At 39.6% G+C, this 18,898-nt stretch overlaps 2 long non-coding RNA genes across 4 annotated transcripts in view; one reads left to right on the top strand and one right to left on the bottom strand.

Annotated features, from left to right (window-relative positions):
* Positions 1-18,898, top strand: part of LOC111253541 (uncharacterized) — a 98,010-nt gene that overhangs the window by 20,015 nt on the left and 59,097 nt on the right. Inside the window, exons 2-3 of one of the 2 annotated variants that reach the window (XR_002670205.2) lie at positions 14,174-14,344; positions 14,475-14,645. The exons of the other annotated variant lie outside the window; for it this stretch is intronic. This is a non-coding gene — a long non-coding RNA (uncharacterized LOC111253541). Of the gene's footprint in view, positions 1-14,173; positions 14,345-14,474; positions 14,646-18,898 lie in introns of those variants that run through there. 2 annotated transcript variants of the gene reach the window in all.
* Positions 411-11,949, bottom strand: LOC111242923 (uncharacterized). 2 transcript variants are annotated; one of them, XR_015323813.1, is made up of 4 exons: positions 11,730-11,949; positions 2,066-2,411; positions 1,235-1,427; positions 411-1,009 (listed from the first exon to the last, which is right to left on the bottom strand). It is a non-coding gene; the product is annotated as an uncharacterized LOC111242923 (long non-coding RNA). The 2 variants fall into 2 exon arrangements; XR_002670206.2 differs by having other exon boundaries at positions 411-1,427; positions 11,730-11,948.

Here is an 18,898-nt window from a genome sequence, read left to right as displayed (position 1 = left end):
TAAACCACTAATATCAGAAGAGGTCTTTTTGCGCATTTGCGTACGGTGTTTAATATTAATGGAGAGCTCACGGTTCGCCCGCAGCCATCCAAGTCCGAACGTCGGTCGGGGGTGATGAAATAGCACATTCCCGCAGTACCGTCTACTAGGACAAAGGTGATGATTACTTCCGGAAGAGCAAGCACAGTGGCATGGGATCATCCAACCAATTGTGAGCCAAACGCAACTGTCCAATTAAATAAACGTTTTTCGCATGAAAGTAACGCTTTACTAATTCAATGGCTAATTTTTTTTGTAAGTGCCATTAAAAATGCCATACATCTTATTCGATGATCTGCGCCTTGTATATATATTATGTGCAGAAATGTTTCGCCTTCGACTGATCAGCATAATTATGTGAACTTTCGACGAAAAGCTGAGGTCGTCTAGCATAAAAACGGTCGTCTGATAAATTTATTACGGTATTCAATCATGTATGATACATCACCTGTGGACGTTGCTTGACGCTTTTTCGTATATTGTGAGCTGTACTAAAAGTGTAAACCCTTGATAAAGCCCTACGAATTTGTTCGAACGACAGATGGATGAACGCGTCGATGATGTGTGAGCCGTTCCGGTCGCTGTGTACATCTGAGTAGCTGAGCGCCACTGTCGCTTATGGATAAGACCCCCAGCGCCACCGCCATTGGATATAACTGTCAGCTTAATTTATCTTTTAGCGGATTTTATTATTATGGGATTGTCGTGACATTCACGATAGTGTTGCCTGTTGGCATTTTATTCGATTTCGTTTGTTTTTTTTGTCCGCTTGATTTCTGTTTCGGTCATTATCCGATTTAGGCTTGGTGTGACTTTTCACTGCGGCGAAAATCGCTAAATGTAAACGAAGAACGCATTGGTGTTGACCAGGATGAGCGCTCCGTTGCTGAGGGCACCGGCGTTGGGGGTCGCTGCCTCTGGCGTTACGATAGCAACGCGATGACTAAACGCGCGCGAACTGTGAGCTCGACTGGATAAAAGTTAAATTGATCCAACGTTGAATTTCTTCATTAGTGACACATTTACTTTTCATGGTTTGTGTTATTTGGTGGATTACTTAGTAATGACACGACTAACGGCGTGTAGTGCTGGTCTAGTTAAAAGCTTTGGAATATATAAATGAGATAAATCTATGTGCCTATTAGGGTTTGTTTTAATGTCGATTCATCATTTTTGTACTGTAAGAGATACCTACCACTAAAATAGTTTATGATTCCAGCGAATGATATTTATTATAGTAAAGATAGCTCAGCGGTAGTTTCGATAGATAGAGTTAGATGGCCGGCGAATGAACTTGAGCATTGCTTGTTTAAAGAAGGGGGCTCAATTGTTTGCATTTCGTCCATCCTGTACCTGCCGGAAATTCGTAAGTGGCTCCTCATCATCCACTGAAATCATTCGTCAGAGAATCCAACCTTTATAACTTTACCCAACGCACGTCCAAGGCCTCTTAATTTCTTCCGTCAGCATTCATATCATAGATTGGATTATAAAATAATAAGGATATGGGGAAGTTTTGTGATTCATTTCGGTTACTTAAATGTATATCAAGATATAACAGGCGTACATAAATAACTCTGAGCAGACGAATTTGCTCATAAACTTTTACTTTTATTAGGGCTATAAACTTACAATCAACGCAGTCAAACTTGTCAGACAGTTCTCTGCTAAGTTAGAATTTCAACATGGAATGACTACTATGGCACGATGCAAAACTGAAATATAGTAGAGCTTTAGGGCGCTACCATATAGTCTACTGAGCATTCAACTGTGTCCCCTCGTTAGGAAGATAGGCCTGATAGGTTTCAGAATGCCGGTATGAAAGCTTGTGCTGCACGGCATTTGAGTCGGCGATACCCATCTGTTTGAAGACTTCAATATGTCGAACAGGATTAAATGGCACCTTAGAAATAGGTTGAGACTACCTAACTTCTACGACGAGAAATCATCGTTTGTCTTACCGGAAAAAAATGCTAGCCGGTATCTACTTCTTTTGTATCAGCACAGCATTAGTGAATTGACGTACCTTGCGACCACAAGTATGAAAGCGATCTTATTAACTCCTCCCACATCATAAGGAAGATGCCTTTCATTGAAGCTTTTCAAGCTATCAAGTGGCTGAGGTGCTAAAGTGTGCTCGAGTCCTGCAACAGTTGAATTGGCCGGCGTGTTCATATAGCAGGACGGAATTGAATTAGCCCAAACAACAGTATGGAACTAAGTGAAATCACTAGATGAAACGAGGAAAGAAGCCTACAAATATGACAACTATGACAAAAACGGCCGCTTTTTGTCTAGAGCGAAGACTCGTCGCTTTGCGGAAGCATTTGTGTTCGCGATGCTACTTAGCCAAGCTTCATAGTTGCAGGTGTCTGGAAAAAAGGCAACAACGTACAGGTGTTAGTCACTTCTGGCTTGCTTTCGACGCGCAACACATTGTTTAATATAGATACAATTGAGCGGAATATGATCAATCATCGCGCAGGTCAAATATGTTTCCAACATGTAACATCCTATCGCCGGGTCCTAGAAATTTCGAATGATACAAGTTAGCGTTATTGGTATTGGCCTTTTAATTTGCTATTTAAGCCTAGGTAAAGCAACGCAACGTAGAAAGCGAATGAACTACGATAAGGCCCACCGAAGATAACAAACTATCACAAGGTAAATACTGCTTTACTCGGACGTGTGCTGGAAAAGTATTGAAATTGTATTCACTCCTGCAGTTAACTTAGCAATAATTTACGGGCTTGATTGTCCAAAAGTTTGTTCTTCTATAATTCGAAGGCGCTGCTAAGGGGCCTAACTATTCTACGCAAATTTGTTGTTCACACATAGTTCGATAGCTTTTTCAAGGTGGATACGTAGTGTATTTTCTGCTATGATAAAAATTGATGAATAGTATAGCTAAGATCAGAGATTTCAACGCATCGAATTTTAACTTCCGAGCAGGTGTTATAGAGCTACGTGGCTCGTTTTTGTATTTATTATCAAGTACTATGTCGTTCCCATATCGTCTTGGGACGCGCTTGTGCCGTTAAGAGTGGAATGGGTACAACGCTGGAATAGATCTAAAGGTGCCTTTTCGTAACGAAGAATGTTCAGGTGAAACCTTCATTTGCTCGTGTATCAGTTTTATAGTAGGATACCTATATCTCAAGCGTATAGAAAAAATCAAGATCAAAAGGACAAGGCTAATCCTCCTCTGAACGCGTATTAAAACAAGTTCAGGCGTACGACTAAGGACAGGAAAAGGTGTGACCTTGCTAAGTACTTTTGTCCCAAGAAAACACTGACTTCCCACTCTGCTACGGCAAATATCTAGAAGTAGGGTTTACACGACGGGATCTACACGGTAACATGTTAAAAAGAAGAGGGCATCTACATGCTACTTCGTACAAGCTTTGCGCTGCTCACCTATTTTACTTTGCCTATTTCATCATCCCAATGTTGGCTCCGTTTCACGACTGTTTTGTCTAAGAAGCGGCTTGTTCTAGTCAAGACAAGAATAATGCCTCAGAATGTTAACCAACCTATATGTACCTGCATCTTTCTTTTCGAAGTTTGAATTAAGATATATAATATCGACCACTACCCATGCACAGGACCTGTTGTTTATTTTTTTTAGCTGCAGAAGCCCCCTTAAAGGCTATTAGTGCGAGTGATCCAGGCCACAGACATTCATTTCGAGTGCCTAGATACGGCTTGAGCATTTTCGAAACATTGGCTGGGCATATAAATTCTGCTTCTGTAGGATCTCGTTCTCCGTCAAAACGAAAACCTATAGTTTTTACAAGCGTGTGGCTTTTTTTCATTCAATACACATTTGTGGTACTAAATACGGCCAGCAAATGTTTAACAAACGTATATCTTAGATCATTTATATTGAAGTTTTCGAAAATTTGCCGTGGATAATTTTTTCTTTCCTTCTTTTATTAGATTCGCTTCATTGTATGATAAAGAATAAATGTTTGCCCGGTCGTAAACGATTTAAATTAAGATGATAATTTAAAGAGATACAACTGTGGCAAATGTATCTGATTTATGTTTTACATTTTTTTTATCTTTTACAACAGTTACAAAGAAAACACGATGTTGTTATTAACATACTTAGATAGCGTATACAATACGTGTCCCGCCGTAAAATCTCGCCAGCGCTTCAAGTTGTGATAGCGGAAATAGGTTCTATGTGTATGCCTGTGTTCGTGAACATAAAAACTTTCGCGTATTTAGGGCCTCCTGCTGTTGTGAACCAGGACTACTGGCTGTTATCTCTTAGCCTGAAATTTTCATAGTAACTCCGAATATGTGTCTATTTTTTTCGAAGATGCTTGCTTGCTTATTACTTATTTTTGTCTGAAAATTTCCATTGTTTGTTGGGTGACCTAATTGCTTTGATATCGTAGGCGCTGTACGTGATTAATGCGCGTTAAACTACAATCTTTAGTTAAAAAAAGAAAGCTTTTAATATATCTGTATTGAAGATTTTTACATTTTTTTTTAACTTAATTATTCATTTTATTAACGGTACGAGCTGCCAAGTTAAACGTTCTCGTGGTGCTGCTGGGTTTTCAAACATCAGCAGGAAGTCGTCCACAATTGTTTTGAAGACAAAGATCGTTGAGCCCAACATCGAAAAACGTATTTTGCTGCAGTGTCAAAGGACGTTGTATTAACGAAGTTCGTAAACTTCGAATGCGTTGCGTCAGAAGTCTATGTTACAGAGGTTCTCGATGAGAATCAGGAAGCTCGACGGCTCGGGCAGCCTGCAATACTGGTCTCATTGCATGAAGTGTTCATTCCACTAACAAAATAGGATTTAGTTTACATCTATAACACTGAGAATTCATAATCGTTAGATTTTACCGTACACGTACACATCTATCACAACACGCTAAAGAGCAAATGTTAGATCGGGATTTTGTCTCTGGCGGTCTCGTGGCTATGGTTCGTTATTTCGTTTAGTTTTTCCTGCAAATCGATGGCCCTCATATAAGGTTATAATAATCTTTGAGAATAAAATGATAGCGTGTTGTTAGTATACGGTCGAACGAATCATCGTGTTGACAAACATTGGTGTACAAAAATTGTAGATAGGCAAAATGTTTATGATAAACATACGTTATTCACCAGTTTCTCCATCACGAATTTCTCTATAGATACTCACATGATAGAAAAAAATCATACTCGTCAGTGCGAAACAGACACAGAAGGTCTGCTGCAACGAGCTGGACAAAAAGAAGTGCTGCAGTCATCTCTACGATTGCTATTATGCCGATGACATTATTTTTTTTAACTTTTTTGTTTGGCGCGCCCCATTATTCGACAGCTTAAGTTTAGTTAATTTTCACGCATCTGTAGTTCAAGCTGGTAGAGGCTGGGTCTCTCCTTTGTCGTCTTGCTCTGTTGTATATCATTTCATTCGTCCGCAGTTTTTGGGGGAATTTTACATCTCAGCCGGCTGGTGGGAAGTTGACAGTGCCGTCCGTCAATGCCTATATACTCGTCAGATAGATCTTTTATGATATGTTTAGCTGATATGAACATACCCCAGCCTTTTGTAATGACTGAGAACAAGAATCTCCTGTGAGTTAATTGGGATCATTATTCTAACGCGACCTGCCCCCCCTGCCCCCTCTGATGCGATGAAGAGCGGACAACTGGCCGCACGACCATCGTGTTGTTTCACCTGAAGTCACCTGCTCTTTGTACCTGAGCAATCCACAAAGGATAGCGTGTGAAGGCGGGAAGTGTCGCCTGAAGCAATCGCAGGTTCGAGGATGAATGAAGCGAGAGTGTGATATAAGTTCTCACCTTGTAGTAGATAATAATTATCTTCTTTGTTTGGAGCTATGATGAGTGGACGCGTTCACCTAAATATAGGGTGCGCTTTTAGCCACGTTCTCCATATTTCAGATATGTATTTCGATGATATTACAACTACTATTAATTATATAATTAATAATAGATACACTGCTATTAAACTGTCGTGTCGGTTAATGAGTTTACAATTTTGGTTCCGGCTAAACACAATGTAAACTATGGAAAATCATTATTTTACTTGACATGTTTTGTTTTGATGCATGTATCTTGCATGTAGCCGGCGAAAATGGATTACAGTATTATGGAATCATTGAAAATTTTACTGTTCTCTTCAAATAATTGAATAGATTTAGAGTGACGCTTGTTTTTAACGATTTTAGGTTAGGCACGAGGATCGTTTCTGAGGTTAGAATGTTTGTTAATTATTTTTTCTTTAACTTAAGTTGCATTATCGCTTCGAGTAGTGCTTTCTATATAGTGCTGGAGAAACGAGCTAACTCTCCGTGTCGACATCGCATTGACTTATTGTAATGTATGGTATGTATCATGGGTCCGTCCTCTTCATCGGGCTATTCCGAAGAACAGTGGCACTGGAAGATCCCAGCTAACCAAGCTAAGCAGGCTCAGTTGTAGGCCCAAAATCGCAATAGAAATGCATGTGTTCTTCTATCTTATGTAGCCTTAAGGGTTCTTCACTATTTTCATTGAAATGTTGCTACTTCTCGTGGTTAGAGAAGACGGTAGGCATAGACCGCGTCACTGTGGGTTTCATGGAAGCCTCAAGCAGTACAACGCAAAGTGCTCACATTTTTACAAAAGCTATTTTGCATGGAAACGAATATTCGTTTAAACAAAGAAGGATTTCCTACTTGTGAGGAAAGGATAATCTGGACGATGAAGCCATATATTTAAGAACTGAACCTACAACGATCGAGTAACTCGACTGAAAACTTTATGCCACCTTCATCTTGAACGAAGAGGCAATATTTCGAGTACAGGACAACCAGCTTTTTTTCGTAAATCAGATCGACCATTTAAAACAGATGCCTCTATCTTAGTTCTATAGGGGACGTCATTGTTGGGAACTAGGTTTCGATCTTCGTGCTGACAGACTTTGCTATTTATATAAGCAGTTACACTTGGCTTTTGTAGACTGATCCGTTAAGGTATGGGAGCAGGGCCTGTGAAACTGTATGCTCATTTTAATAATATCATATAGAACGCTAAACAAATGCGTTTTAGTCAAAAGACAACTTACATAATCGGCCTCGATCCGAGCACCGCTATCGGTAGCTATTAAATGCTAAAATAATCACTCAGTCGCTGTGATAAAAAAAAAAAGAAGCAATATTATCTGGTCTAAGCTTGTCCATAATATCGAATTCTTTAGTAATCTCTAGCAAAGTTCTTTGTCGAAATAGGACGTTCTACTAAGATGTAAATTAACAGATCAGCGCATCGTTCACTCTATTTTAAGAACCCGCCGTAAGCTATACTAACAAAATCAAAGTAGCAACAGAATGGGTCACACAGTTGTGTATATATATATATTCGAAATAGGCGCATTTATGATGCCGCTGTGCCTTCTTACTACACACATCTCACGTCTAGATCGTACGGGCTTAAATAACATTTGTGGGGCAAAAACCACTAGGCATACTAAATGTTGTAAGCTCGGCACGGCGATTGTGTAAACATAGTAGAATATATAGAGCTCCGTCAAGTGTAGTTAGAAATGGCGAGCGGAGGGCCGAGTGCTGACAAAGCCCGCGAAAAGCATCTTTTATTTCAGATGCTTTCTTGTCACTTCACCATAAAATATCCAAGTTACGATTAAACTATTGTTTCCTACATAACCAAAAGTTTGTTCAGAATCAGAGCAACATACATGAAGAGAAGAACTGCGCGGATAACGTCGAGAGCGACGATATATTGGCAATAAGGACATTCTGATATGTTTATGTTCTTTGCGAGCTGCTTATTACTTAGCGATGGGTAACACGATCTAGAACGATACACTCGTCACAATAAGGATCTTGAGTATCAGCCATACAGGAAATACGTCACGTTTATGACGTAATCATCAGTAAAAAATCAATAATTTTTTTTTCTGATTTCACTAAGGTCCACTTGAACTGCTGCCCAAATGGAAACAGTAATGCAAAATATAGGTTAGCTAGCCTAACAAATGATTCACATCGTAAACAAGATGCATCTTATAAATAGCCGACTCCATATCCGTTTTAATGTATTTAGCGTAGGGGGCCATTATACAATGCTTATGGAAACAATCGTAAATGTTTGTTGTTGTTGATTTTGAAGAAAATTTATGCTGTAATAGTTTATATCGCCTTAGTTCATAGTATGTCGTCTGGACAAATTCTTGACCGAAACTGTACCTTACATGAGACTCAAAACATTTTCTTTCTTATTAAATAGGCCATTCAACAAAATACCTCATAGTTAATTTTTAAAGGTTGCAAAATGGTCAGTATAAGCTACAACGTGAAAAGATATCCTGCTTTTGGTAATTAAACGGCGCTAAGGACATAATGAACGTTCGAATAATAAAGGATTCACATAATGCGTTTTCACAAAGAAGTTTCTTTACCCCACTATATAGCTTCATCATTGACGCAAAGTCAGAGCGGTAACCGTCTGGCTACGTCGCGTGGCTGGTGACACTACCTCATTTGCACCGCGGAGTGACCGTACACCCCCTGCGCCCACTACCCCTATCCCCTTAAGAGGCTTCCAACACCGAGGAAGTGGGAGTGTCGCTTTCTTGGTCCTAACGTGTCACCAGTCCAGCATTCAGCCGCCCATTGCGCTGCCACTAATAGCTGATCATCATTCATTACACCCCTCTGAATGAGAAAATGCCTTTGTGAGTTTAACAAGCGGCACCGCCAGCATCTTATGACATCAGAGGCAGTTTTGTTCCAACCTCTTTCTTTAACGAAGGAACCTTGTCTAAAGAGGTCCTGCTGTGAGAAGAGTTTTAAAGGAATTTTCCTCAATCCTGCGTCTGAATCCCCCCAATAGGGATTATATACTAGCTCACTCAATTCTCTTCATCAATTTTTCTAATGGAAGGTCGCATGGTAAATGATACCGTGCACATTTTTAGCTGGTTTTAGCTAGTTTTTAGTGGTTTCAAATCAGCAGTATCTAGCGTGGCAGTCGGATCATATCATGATCAGTTTTCTATCTCGTATCTATCTAGATATAAAATAGAATGTGCGTGAATTTCGTGGCACTAAAGCTTCTATGTCTTGTTGGTGGCAACGATAATTAGAACATAATAAACAATTATATATCTGAATCTGTGTTCAAAGGAAACATTACGCTGCTGATTCCTATTTCCTGTATCTCGTTATCTTATATATAATTATTAGCTATATAACAGAACAGAAACAGCCTCTATCACTTCCTTTTATTATAGTTAATCTCAACCGTAAAATATTTAACTAAATAACTTGTATTATTTACAAGAATTGTGTAGTAGTTGTGTTTAGCTTATCCGAGGATATGATTCATCTAATCCAGCTTAAGTTTATACGCGGTCTAGAAATTCGAATAGGAAAAGAGGATCTGGACGTATCATGTGACGCAAATGGAAAGCTAATAACTATGTAAGTCGATAGGAAAAAAAAGCCAGAGATCAGCTTTAGCTAGCACCTCTAGAAGTGTCAGAGCAGACACGAAAAATACGCAAAGCCATAAGCATTACTAATGAATGTGTCTGGATAGACGGGAAAAATCTTCCGCTTGACACAAAAAAGCTTCTCACAGCTTGTATTTTCTATACGGAGTGAAGATATCAAGTTATGCCTAGGCAGCAATCAGGGTAAACAAATAAAAAATAATAATCAAAACCTTGCCGACGGTTTTCGGTGAGGAAACGTACCATTATCATATAAATATGTACTTTGCTTATGAAGCATACAGTTGTATGCGATTTAAGACCTAACTGAAGGCAATCGTTACTATTCATTCATCTGTAGACGACTGTGTTCGGTACAAGTAGTCACCGTCGCATGTACAAACATAGTGTGTTTTCATTCAGGAGTAATGGCAGCCATTTCCGAGAGCCTGCTGTGTGGTGTAAAAAAAAAAAAGGTAAAACTTCTAGTGAACATAAAATAGGTTCGTCCTTGTTTATCTTCGTTGAAGGCAATTACTGCTAAAGGTTCTTTAGCAATGGAAGCTCCATGTCGTCTACAAGTCTGAAACGAGGTGAAAACGGCCCGATGAATGGTCAATGAATTTGTGATTTGCGTCAGCCGAGGAATTCAATATAATCGCCTTATATTTGCTCAGCTTTTTATTGCTTTGGGGGGATTTCATGGCTGGATTGAAAAAAGAGGCTTAAGGACGCTGGTTTCATAAGAAGTGCCTGCCTAATTTACACCGACCGTAATATGCCACTGAAGGACCTTTTATCATTGGATTGCCAACGATGCTGGGCTCAACACATAACGAACGCTTGTTCTAGCGGAGTGTATGCGTAATTTTTAGGGTATCACGTCCTGTCCATCGTAGATAGCATGAAGCGATGAACAAGCCAATTACACAAGTATCGCCTTTTGAGTAGAGCTCTATTTTTAGATCTATTCCAGCACGCCGGTATCCTAATCTAATCTGCTGTTGACCAATGCACTCTGTTTGCGAAGATTTAGAAATCGTTAGGTGTTGAAGAATAGCATATCCTTTCAATGTACGTGGCTCTATCAATATACGTTTGTAAGCTAGCGAGAATAATAAGGGTCAGGACAGAAAGGAAACAAATGTGTACTTCGCGCCTGGTTTTGAAATTTTGGATTACGCATTTCTATATATACAACAGGTGCTTATTATCGAAATCCAATAATGTTAAACAGGTATTTAGTATGATTCAGACGCAAAAACTATAGCCTTTTATAAACACAAGGATCGGCTCAGACTTACGTCAGTCGCAAAACAGAAATAGTATACAAATGAAATCGAATATTCATAGGTTTTCACTAAGAACAAAGCTAAATATTTACAAACGAATTTATAGCACTTTCAATATTATGGGCCGTTTTTCATTTCAGTGAAGGTAGAATCAGAGATAACGACTGAACAGAAATGATGTTGGTGGGAGCGAAAAGTGACTCACTAATAACAGAAGCCAATTGAAGCAGTCATGATATTATCGTTATTCCAGGAAAATGAAACCGAACATCAAGACTAGATGAACTTAAACGAAGTCCCGATACCTTTCAAGAAGCCGCTTCATCTCCCAGCGGGATCCATTAGTATTGAAGGCTACATAATAGGATAGGAGGCGATCGCATTGACGGTCATCCTCTCTCTTGGAAAAGCTTAGCGCTTTAACAGTCTGAGCTTCAAAGTACCTAATGAAAGCCTTAGCACTTTGTTAAACTCACAAAAACTGGCTTTCTACTACGGCGCCTAGCAAGCGAGTTAGCGCAAGAGACATCACAAGCAATGATCACTCATTAAAGATAGTCGGGGTGTGCTACAACCATCTAACTCGTTTCCAACCAGCAGTAGACAAAGCTCTATGGAAATAGTATGTGTCCAAACAACTTCTTAAATAACATCGAACAGCTGACGTTCAGGTCGAAGAAGAGGGATCTGTTTTCAATCCGATATACTCAAAGCTATGAAAAAACAAAAAAAAGTGAACCTTCTTACGAATGAGCCTAATCTGAAGGCTGTTCGATACGAATGCTGGATGAATTGTCAACACGTATTAAACTAGAAAAATACGGATATCAATTAAAATCATCGAGATAATATCTGCAATTATCTAAAGAATCATCAGATAAACTCCGATCATTCCCTTGTACATATGTAAGTTCGTCATTTATACGTACGTTGCGAAGCTGAGAAGTGAACGAGAAGATCGTTCAATTAAAATCTTCTCGTGATGATATCTTTGAGCAGTCACTATTATAGCTAATTAAGCGAATAGAAACGAGAGTGTTAAGCATATCAGTGAATTGCCGAAGACAAACGAAATGGGTAGCTTAAGCATATTGTGGTCACTATCTGTGCTGTGCAGTGGTTGAACGAGCTATAATTACGTGAACAGAATTTTTCTACTTACGGCCCCTATTGATCTCATCCCTATGGATCGTTACGTGCACCATTCATCTCATCCGTATTGATCATTACGTGCACGTCGAATATGCGTGAGAGACTTCTAGGAGAGGGTAACTTGTATGAGTATGTCGACCATGCTGGAGAGACACTCTCTCTAGAATGCGTGGCTGCGAAACAAGCTCAACCATCCCATGGCCTGCGTAGTGATGTACAAAAGGGCTTCAGGGTCAGAATTTGATACGCTGCAGGCTGAGGATAGGCCAAAGGATCTTGAAATGCAAATATCTGCTTGCGTTGAATAAAATGTAGTTTACTATATGATTCTGGGAATCACTCGTAAAAAATGTCTAATGCTCCATTGTGGTTCACTGATATTTTAATTGCTAATAGCTAGCATTGCCCTACTGCCAGAGAGTTTTAGGATGTAATGTTTAAGTTGTACAATATGTAATTGTAAAATAATGTATACTCTAATTACAAGACGGAGCAATTTTTTAGCGTAGAGGTCATTGGTAAGGCGAATTAAACATCTGCTTGAAAATATGATACTCATATATAACCAATCGTTTGACGAAATATGTGGGGGTACTTTATTAACAAAGGGGGGAACTCATTCTAAGAGGTTAGTTTAGATCGTTCTGTACCGAAGTCCTTACAGTGCCCCATTATTTTGATGTAACATCGAGCCTTTCCTTAACCTGCTGTTTTGCCGTCGTCCTTACGTAACGTATCATTCGTTAACCCCTGGTATACAAGTGAAAACTACGAAATTTAGAACGTTTTCAAATTCTCAACTTTGACACATATTCTTAATAATGATTAGTGCATGTTACATTATAGTGACCCGAAGCGTCCTTGACTATGTAGCGAGTTGAAGGACAATGAACCCACAGAACGTATTTGTCTAACGTAGATCAGCATCTCTTTTGTTACATGTATTTGCTCGCAAATATACAAAGTATACGCGCTTATCGCGACTGACACGGTCCCCCATTATTTTTTGTTGGATGTCCCTTTAGATCGACGATTCATTTGATATGGCTGTCAGTGAGGGTTAGGAACGTCTCTAGAAAAGCACCATCCAGAGATATCGTTTATGTTATCGTCCGACCAAAATTGAAAAATGAAAATATCAAGAAACCAAGGGTTAAGGTAAGAATTTAGCTTGTAATAGAGCCACAATTGCCGGTGCTACTTTTTTTTAGGATTGGAATCAGCGGCAAGTGCCTTATCATATTGACATGAAAGGGACGCCGATTGGTAACAACGTCAGACAATTTCAGAACGTAGACACTCGCGAATCGATGACCGCTATCTGCATCTTGCCCTGTGGAACTGTTTATTGGACCTCAAATGAGCAATCTTCAAATGTTGGCCGTAGATTGTAGGTTTTCTTCAATTTGAAGGTAGTTAAATTCAAACCAGCTTTTAAGGGATCAGATCTTGTTTCCACAAGTTCTGTCAATATTACACATGCTTCCATATACATTCGGAACAAATTTTAATTATCTCAATACGACGGACAGTATTTGGCATCAAAATTGTTTCGGTAGCAAAAGTATCGTCTTTGAAACCCGTGAACGACATTTTTTTTTCGTTTTCATTTGTATCCGTCCACATCGCTGCAACTGCTTCATGTCAGCGTAGTACTACCGGGATCGCGCTAATATATCAGCTTCCACTTTCTAAGTTAACTGGAACTTACGTAGTTGTTACGAATCACATATTTAATATGTATATTATAGTCTGAATGATTGCGCCATTGGGAATGCATAGCTTTGCAAACCTATATAAGCTAACATACTACCGACGACTATAATTACAAAACAAACCTTAAAGTCTTGCGTTGGCCACTTCTTATTACTCGTCCGTATTCTATCACCAGTTCTTCACTGAACTTCGGGGAAAATGTTGGCCCTCTCCGCCCTGTATTTATCTATGTACATTTCCATACTCAAACAAACGATCGTCATCGTGTTCCAATAATACCCGAATACTCATAAAACATATCACGTCGCAGCAGAATCACAAACGCGTCGCTTCAATCGAAGTCGTTTCGATGGAAACAGGTTAGCGATGGCAGAGGAGGGGAACGAAGATCACAATAAGGTATTATTATGATCACTGCCATTATCACCATCGATATGAAGGGTTGCTCGTCGAACGATATGCGTATAATAAAATAATGTACAATTTCATGACGTATTATTGACAGGCTGGGCAAGAACGGCCCGAAGTACTGCACGCTTACATGCACGTGCAGCGACCCACACCGGCGGTGCGGACAGGCATCGTTTTGTCGTGCAGCTGATCGACCAACTAACTCGCGTCCACAGTCAGTTAATGCTGCGTCACTGTTCCTGCCGCTATCTGGTTTTAGTAACATGTGCGTTTTTTTATTATCGTTATTTGGTATTGTTCTTTTGCTATTTATCGTTGTTGATGGTACTGTTGGAAAAATTGTATCTGGAGATGAGATTAATCGCTGTGCTATCCTTTTCTGTTTCTGTAATAAGGGTCCGCGTAAGGCGATTGTGGTATCGATTCCATGTGTTGGACGGCTGATCAAAATTTGTTGCGAACTCTGTCTGAAAGCACCGATCTCTGACTGGGCCGAATACGACATCAGATGAAACATTGTAATAAAAGTTATGGTCACATGTTAGTGCTGGCCAATCTATTCATTACCGTATTGTGGTACTTTAGCGATACATGTCGTTATTGTGTTACCTGTATTCGATTGTGTATTTTTTAATACACTTTTTTTGTGTGCTAGTAATACGTTAACTGGTGATTTTTTTCTAACAAGCTACGACCGGAACTAGCATTGATATCCGATTAACTAATGACCAGTCAACTTACACAATTTTTAAAAATCAACGCTTTTTAGGTTGCTGCTGTCTCTTAATGGTGATTTCTCTGGTAAAATTAGAATCGAAAAATCGGGATCTTCTAGATCAATGCTTTTACTTCGAGGTCATGCAATTGACTGGTCAACTGCTGGTTTTTTTTTTCTGGTTCTCAAAAAAAATGGCTGCGATTTATGCTAAATATCCGTGTTCAATTTTTCAACCACGGTCAAAAAAACGCTAAAAATGGTTTGTCTTGTCGTTACCAAAAGACCTCAGCGGTGAGTAGAATACGAACTTGGTGCCCTTTATCGAGACGTTGAAAACACTGCGAACGAGCAAAAGCAAGAGATTATTTCGACTATGGCCACATATATTTTCAATTTAAATTCCGGAAAATCTCTGGATAAACGAGTTTTACAGACCGAGAACAACCATCGTGGTAAAAAGTAACTCATGCTGGTGAAACCTCTTGAATGAATGGTAAACGTTCCAGTTTCATTCTAATATCCTTCTCCATCGAACTTTTTTTTCTACCACACATAGAAGCTCCGCCCGGCTTTCCGATACTAGGTCCTGGTAGAGTAAGTAGGCGCCGTAAAGGCTAGACAGCCTTTTCCGACTATGCTTACAGCGTGACACGACCCTACTGAAGAGAGTGTACAAGCTATACGCCTTCCATCTCACACTTTCCGCTCACTTGTAGAAATCAGACCTCCGACATGTCTAGACATGTTGGAGCCTTCCTTCTCGAAAGCATCAAAAAGCTTTCAGGTATCTTTGCTTTACTTAACCTTTTTTTTTTTCTACACAGATAGACTTTGTGCATCACTTTATACTGCGCTACTACGACGACTGTTGAGCGTTGCCAACAGTAATTTAGAGAAATTAGAAACGACCAGTCTGAAACGCAATATCATTTAGATTTCAATAAATTTCTAATGTAGTTGTTTCGTAAACCGATAGAAGCGAATCGTCACTAATATAAATTATGGTCTACGTTCATCTCTTTTGAGTAGGAAAACTCGTACTCAACTTAAAGACTCTGCGCGAAAGATATCGGTAGGCCTGCTATTTCTATGTTGGACTTCATCATACCTTTATTCTTTATCTACTCTTCTTTCCTACGCGCTTCGACAGCCACTTGATAAATCAACGGATGTTCGTTCCGGCCAGCACGAAACATCATCTTCAGTGGGAAGCTTTAGTTCTATTTAGATTTCTAGGTAGAGATTTGTTATCTAGAATCTCTGATGCGCAAACGAGATGAAAAACCTAACCTTAGCGTTTAGAGTTAAACCTCCATATTCTGAACACTAAATGGAGATCCATTTGGGGAGATTGACATTGTCAAGACGCAAAGGTTCTCTTTTGACTGATCGAAGTGTATTTAAAGATTGGTTTTGTGTAGACTAGGGACTACGAATTTGTGGGGAAAGGTAAGAACTGGATAAGTCGGTGACATAAAGATGTCGAACGATTACCGGGATGATGGCCAGATCACGAAGGATCGAAGAAGGCACAGAGTGCGATATCGATCTATTGAAATTATGTGTTTTACCAAAGAATTGACCACATGCATAAGAATGCCAAGTTTTTTTTTAAATTACGGAAACTTAAAGGCACATCGTTGTGAAATTTATTTGTTATTGTATTTTTTTAGGAATCAAACAATTTCCCAGGCAGTTATCGATATATAAACTAACTATGGATCAAAGTTGCCACATTCGTTCGAATACGCCGACTCATTTCATCAAAATGGAGTCAAAGTGGTAAAGATATATACAAAATAGATAAGTTTGCAATTATTGAAACTGACTACTAAAAAGAATGAAGGTCGAATAGAAAAAGGCGCGTTGTTATGCCTTACATTTTTAAGTCCTTAGAGAAAACCCTGAAATTAGCTCTTCCGTTTTCACAGTTGTCCAGTGAGTTTGTTCATTTCTGAGCGTCACCCCCTATGGCTATTGCCTCAAGTCCCATGTACAGCACAAGTTGTGAGAATGAAGAAGGTTATTCGTCATAGGAGGAAAATGTGTCCGAACTGTGATTAATTTTGTGAACATATGCGATTGTGCTATAGGTACTTCTTGACGGAAAGGTTCCTGTAAACCATCGTTTTGTAGATAATGATGTAGCAATAGATGAAGTGTGACCTTTATACCAGCATGAAATGGGAGTAATCTTCTTCGTCAGTAGATTTTTTTGTGAACATCTTGCTTAAATGCCACCCAACCTTTGCTACCTAGAGGTAAAATAGGCTTTTTCAGGAGGACCAACCTGTTGAAATAACAACGATTTTGAGGGAAACCTATAAATGTCACATGTTATATTGGCCTTGTGGAAATAGCAGAAGCCCGCTGTCGATTTTGAATATTTAGGGGTGAATAACTGAGATAATCGTTGGCCTAACTGCTTCAATTCACAATCATTTTAAAACTCCCTTTACTTGGGTGTAGGATCGAGCTAATGAGGCATCCGTTTTAAAGGACAATGAAAATGTTATACAAGATTTATTTTTCGCTCTAGTGCTCTCAAAAGTTCCTTTAACTATTCCGAAATTTGGTGGCAATCTCTGCTCGCGGTACACGTGCGTCTGTGAAAGAATAAAGAGGGCAAATGCAACAACACAGATCGCGTAACGCAAGGAGAGGAATATACTCCTCCAAAGATAACTGTTTGAAATCAGAGGGCGGACATTGGATACAAAAACAGGCAACTCCACTATAAGACGCCCATCTGATGTAACACTCGTGGGTTACAGCTAACCCAAATGAAAGGATATGACTTCATAGCGGATAACTCAGCTTTGTATAAAGCGGAAATCCTTTTCTATCCCAGGATCGGAATAGGCATGCCCGCCCGCTGGCACTAGGAAACAACCGTAATCTCCTCATGCCGAAAAACTTGGTGTGTTTTCAACAACTTCTTAATAACGACAGAATTAGGTATGGCCGCTACTGAAAGTTATTTATAACAACTTCGTTAAAGTGCTCTACTTTTTTTAATAGATAACCTTTTAACTGACATGGGAAATATCATCATCATGTGGAATAGGGACATCTGGTCGATGGTATCATCTCATAATCATTAGACGTTCAGCAGACGTTCAAACCCACAGAACTTCTGTAAAACTATCAATAGTTGTCGCGCTGACTGCTATCAAAAAACCTTGTGTCGCTCCGTTCGCGACAAGAACGGAGACCTTATCTCGTCGACGGACCATTGTCAATTTCTGCGTTCGGAGAGTTATTACCGATGCTAAAGTTCGGGCAGTGGTGTGAATGAAACGTTTCGTCGAGTAGGAAATGCGCTCGGTACGGGACACCCAGTCAGCTATACTTTCTACCTAAAAACAAGAAAAAGCTTAGCCCAGCATGTTTCTATTTTTCCAATGGGTGTGACAGTATCGAGAAGTGCAGCAGCTAGTCCAACATATCAATTGAAAAAAACTGAGCGAAGATAAAGACGGATTCGTAAGATATGGAACGAGATAGTGAACGTTCTAGTTTAGAACTATTATCGGTGAAGCTGTTGCCTTCGATCTGTTCCGAGTTCGACGAGCTTTGTCGCATGATGACAGAGTTCATTTAGCTGTCTATCGCGCTGACACGAACGCGCGCGTGCCAAAAACGATCGCAGGTCGCAAATGGCACGCCTACAACAGGCGGCCTAAACGTTTACCTTCTAGGCAAAAACGTATGGCTGATGACAGCGAATAATTACGCAGGTCTAGTAAAGTTGAGCGATATTTAAAGTAATGGTAGAAATCGAATGTTCTGCTCGTTTACGTAAGGCGGCATGCTGATCTGAATGTACGTCCAGTCTATAGTCTTCTGATGACGCTAATGTTTGGGTGCCTAGCGAATAATGATTGTTATATTAGAACAAATCCAAAATGCAAAAACTGTGCATTTCGATCAGTATAACGAGTGAATTTTTTATTGTACCATAGCAGATTCGGTAACACAATAATAGATTCATACTTTAGAAATTATGTATACGCGTAGGGCTGATAAACCTGTAATGAACGCAGTAAATTGGGGGCAACTACCCACTGATTGTATCTGGTACAGGGTAAGGGGCGAGAA

Source organism: Varroa destructor, unplaced genomic scaffold (assembly GCF_002443255.2).
Source record: "Varroa destructor unplaced genomic scaffold, Vdes_3.0 BEIS01000001.1, whole genome shotgun sequence".
NCBI lineage: Eukaryota > Metazoa > Arthropoda > Arachnida > Mesostigmata > Varroidae > Varroa > Varroa destructor.
This window is presented reverse-complemented; position numbering and strand designations above follow the sequence as displayed.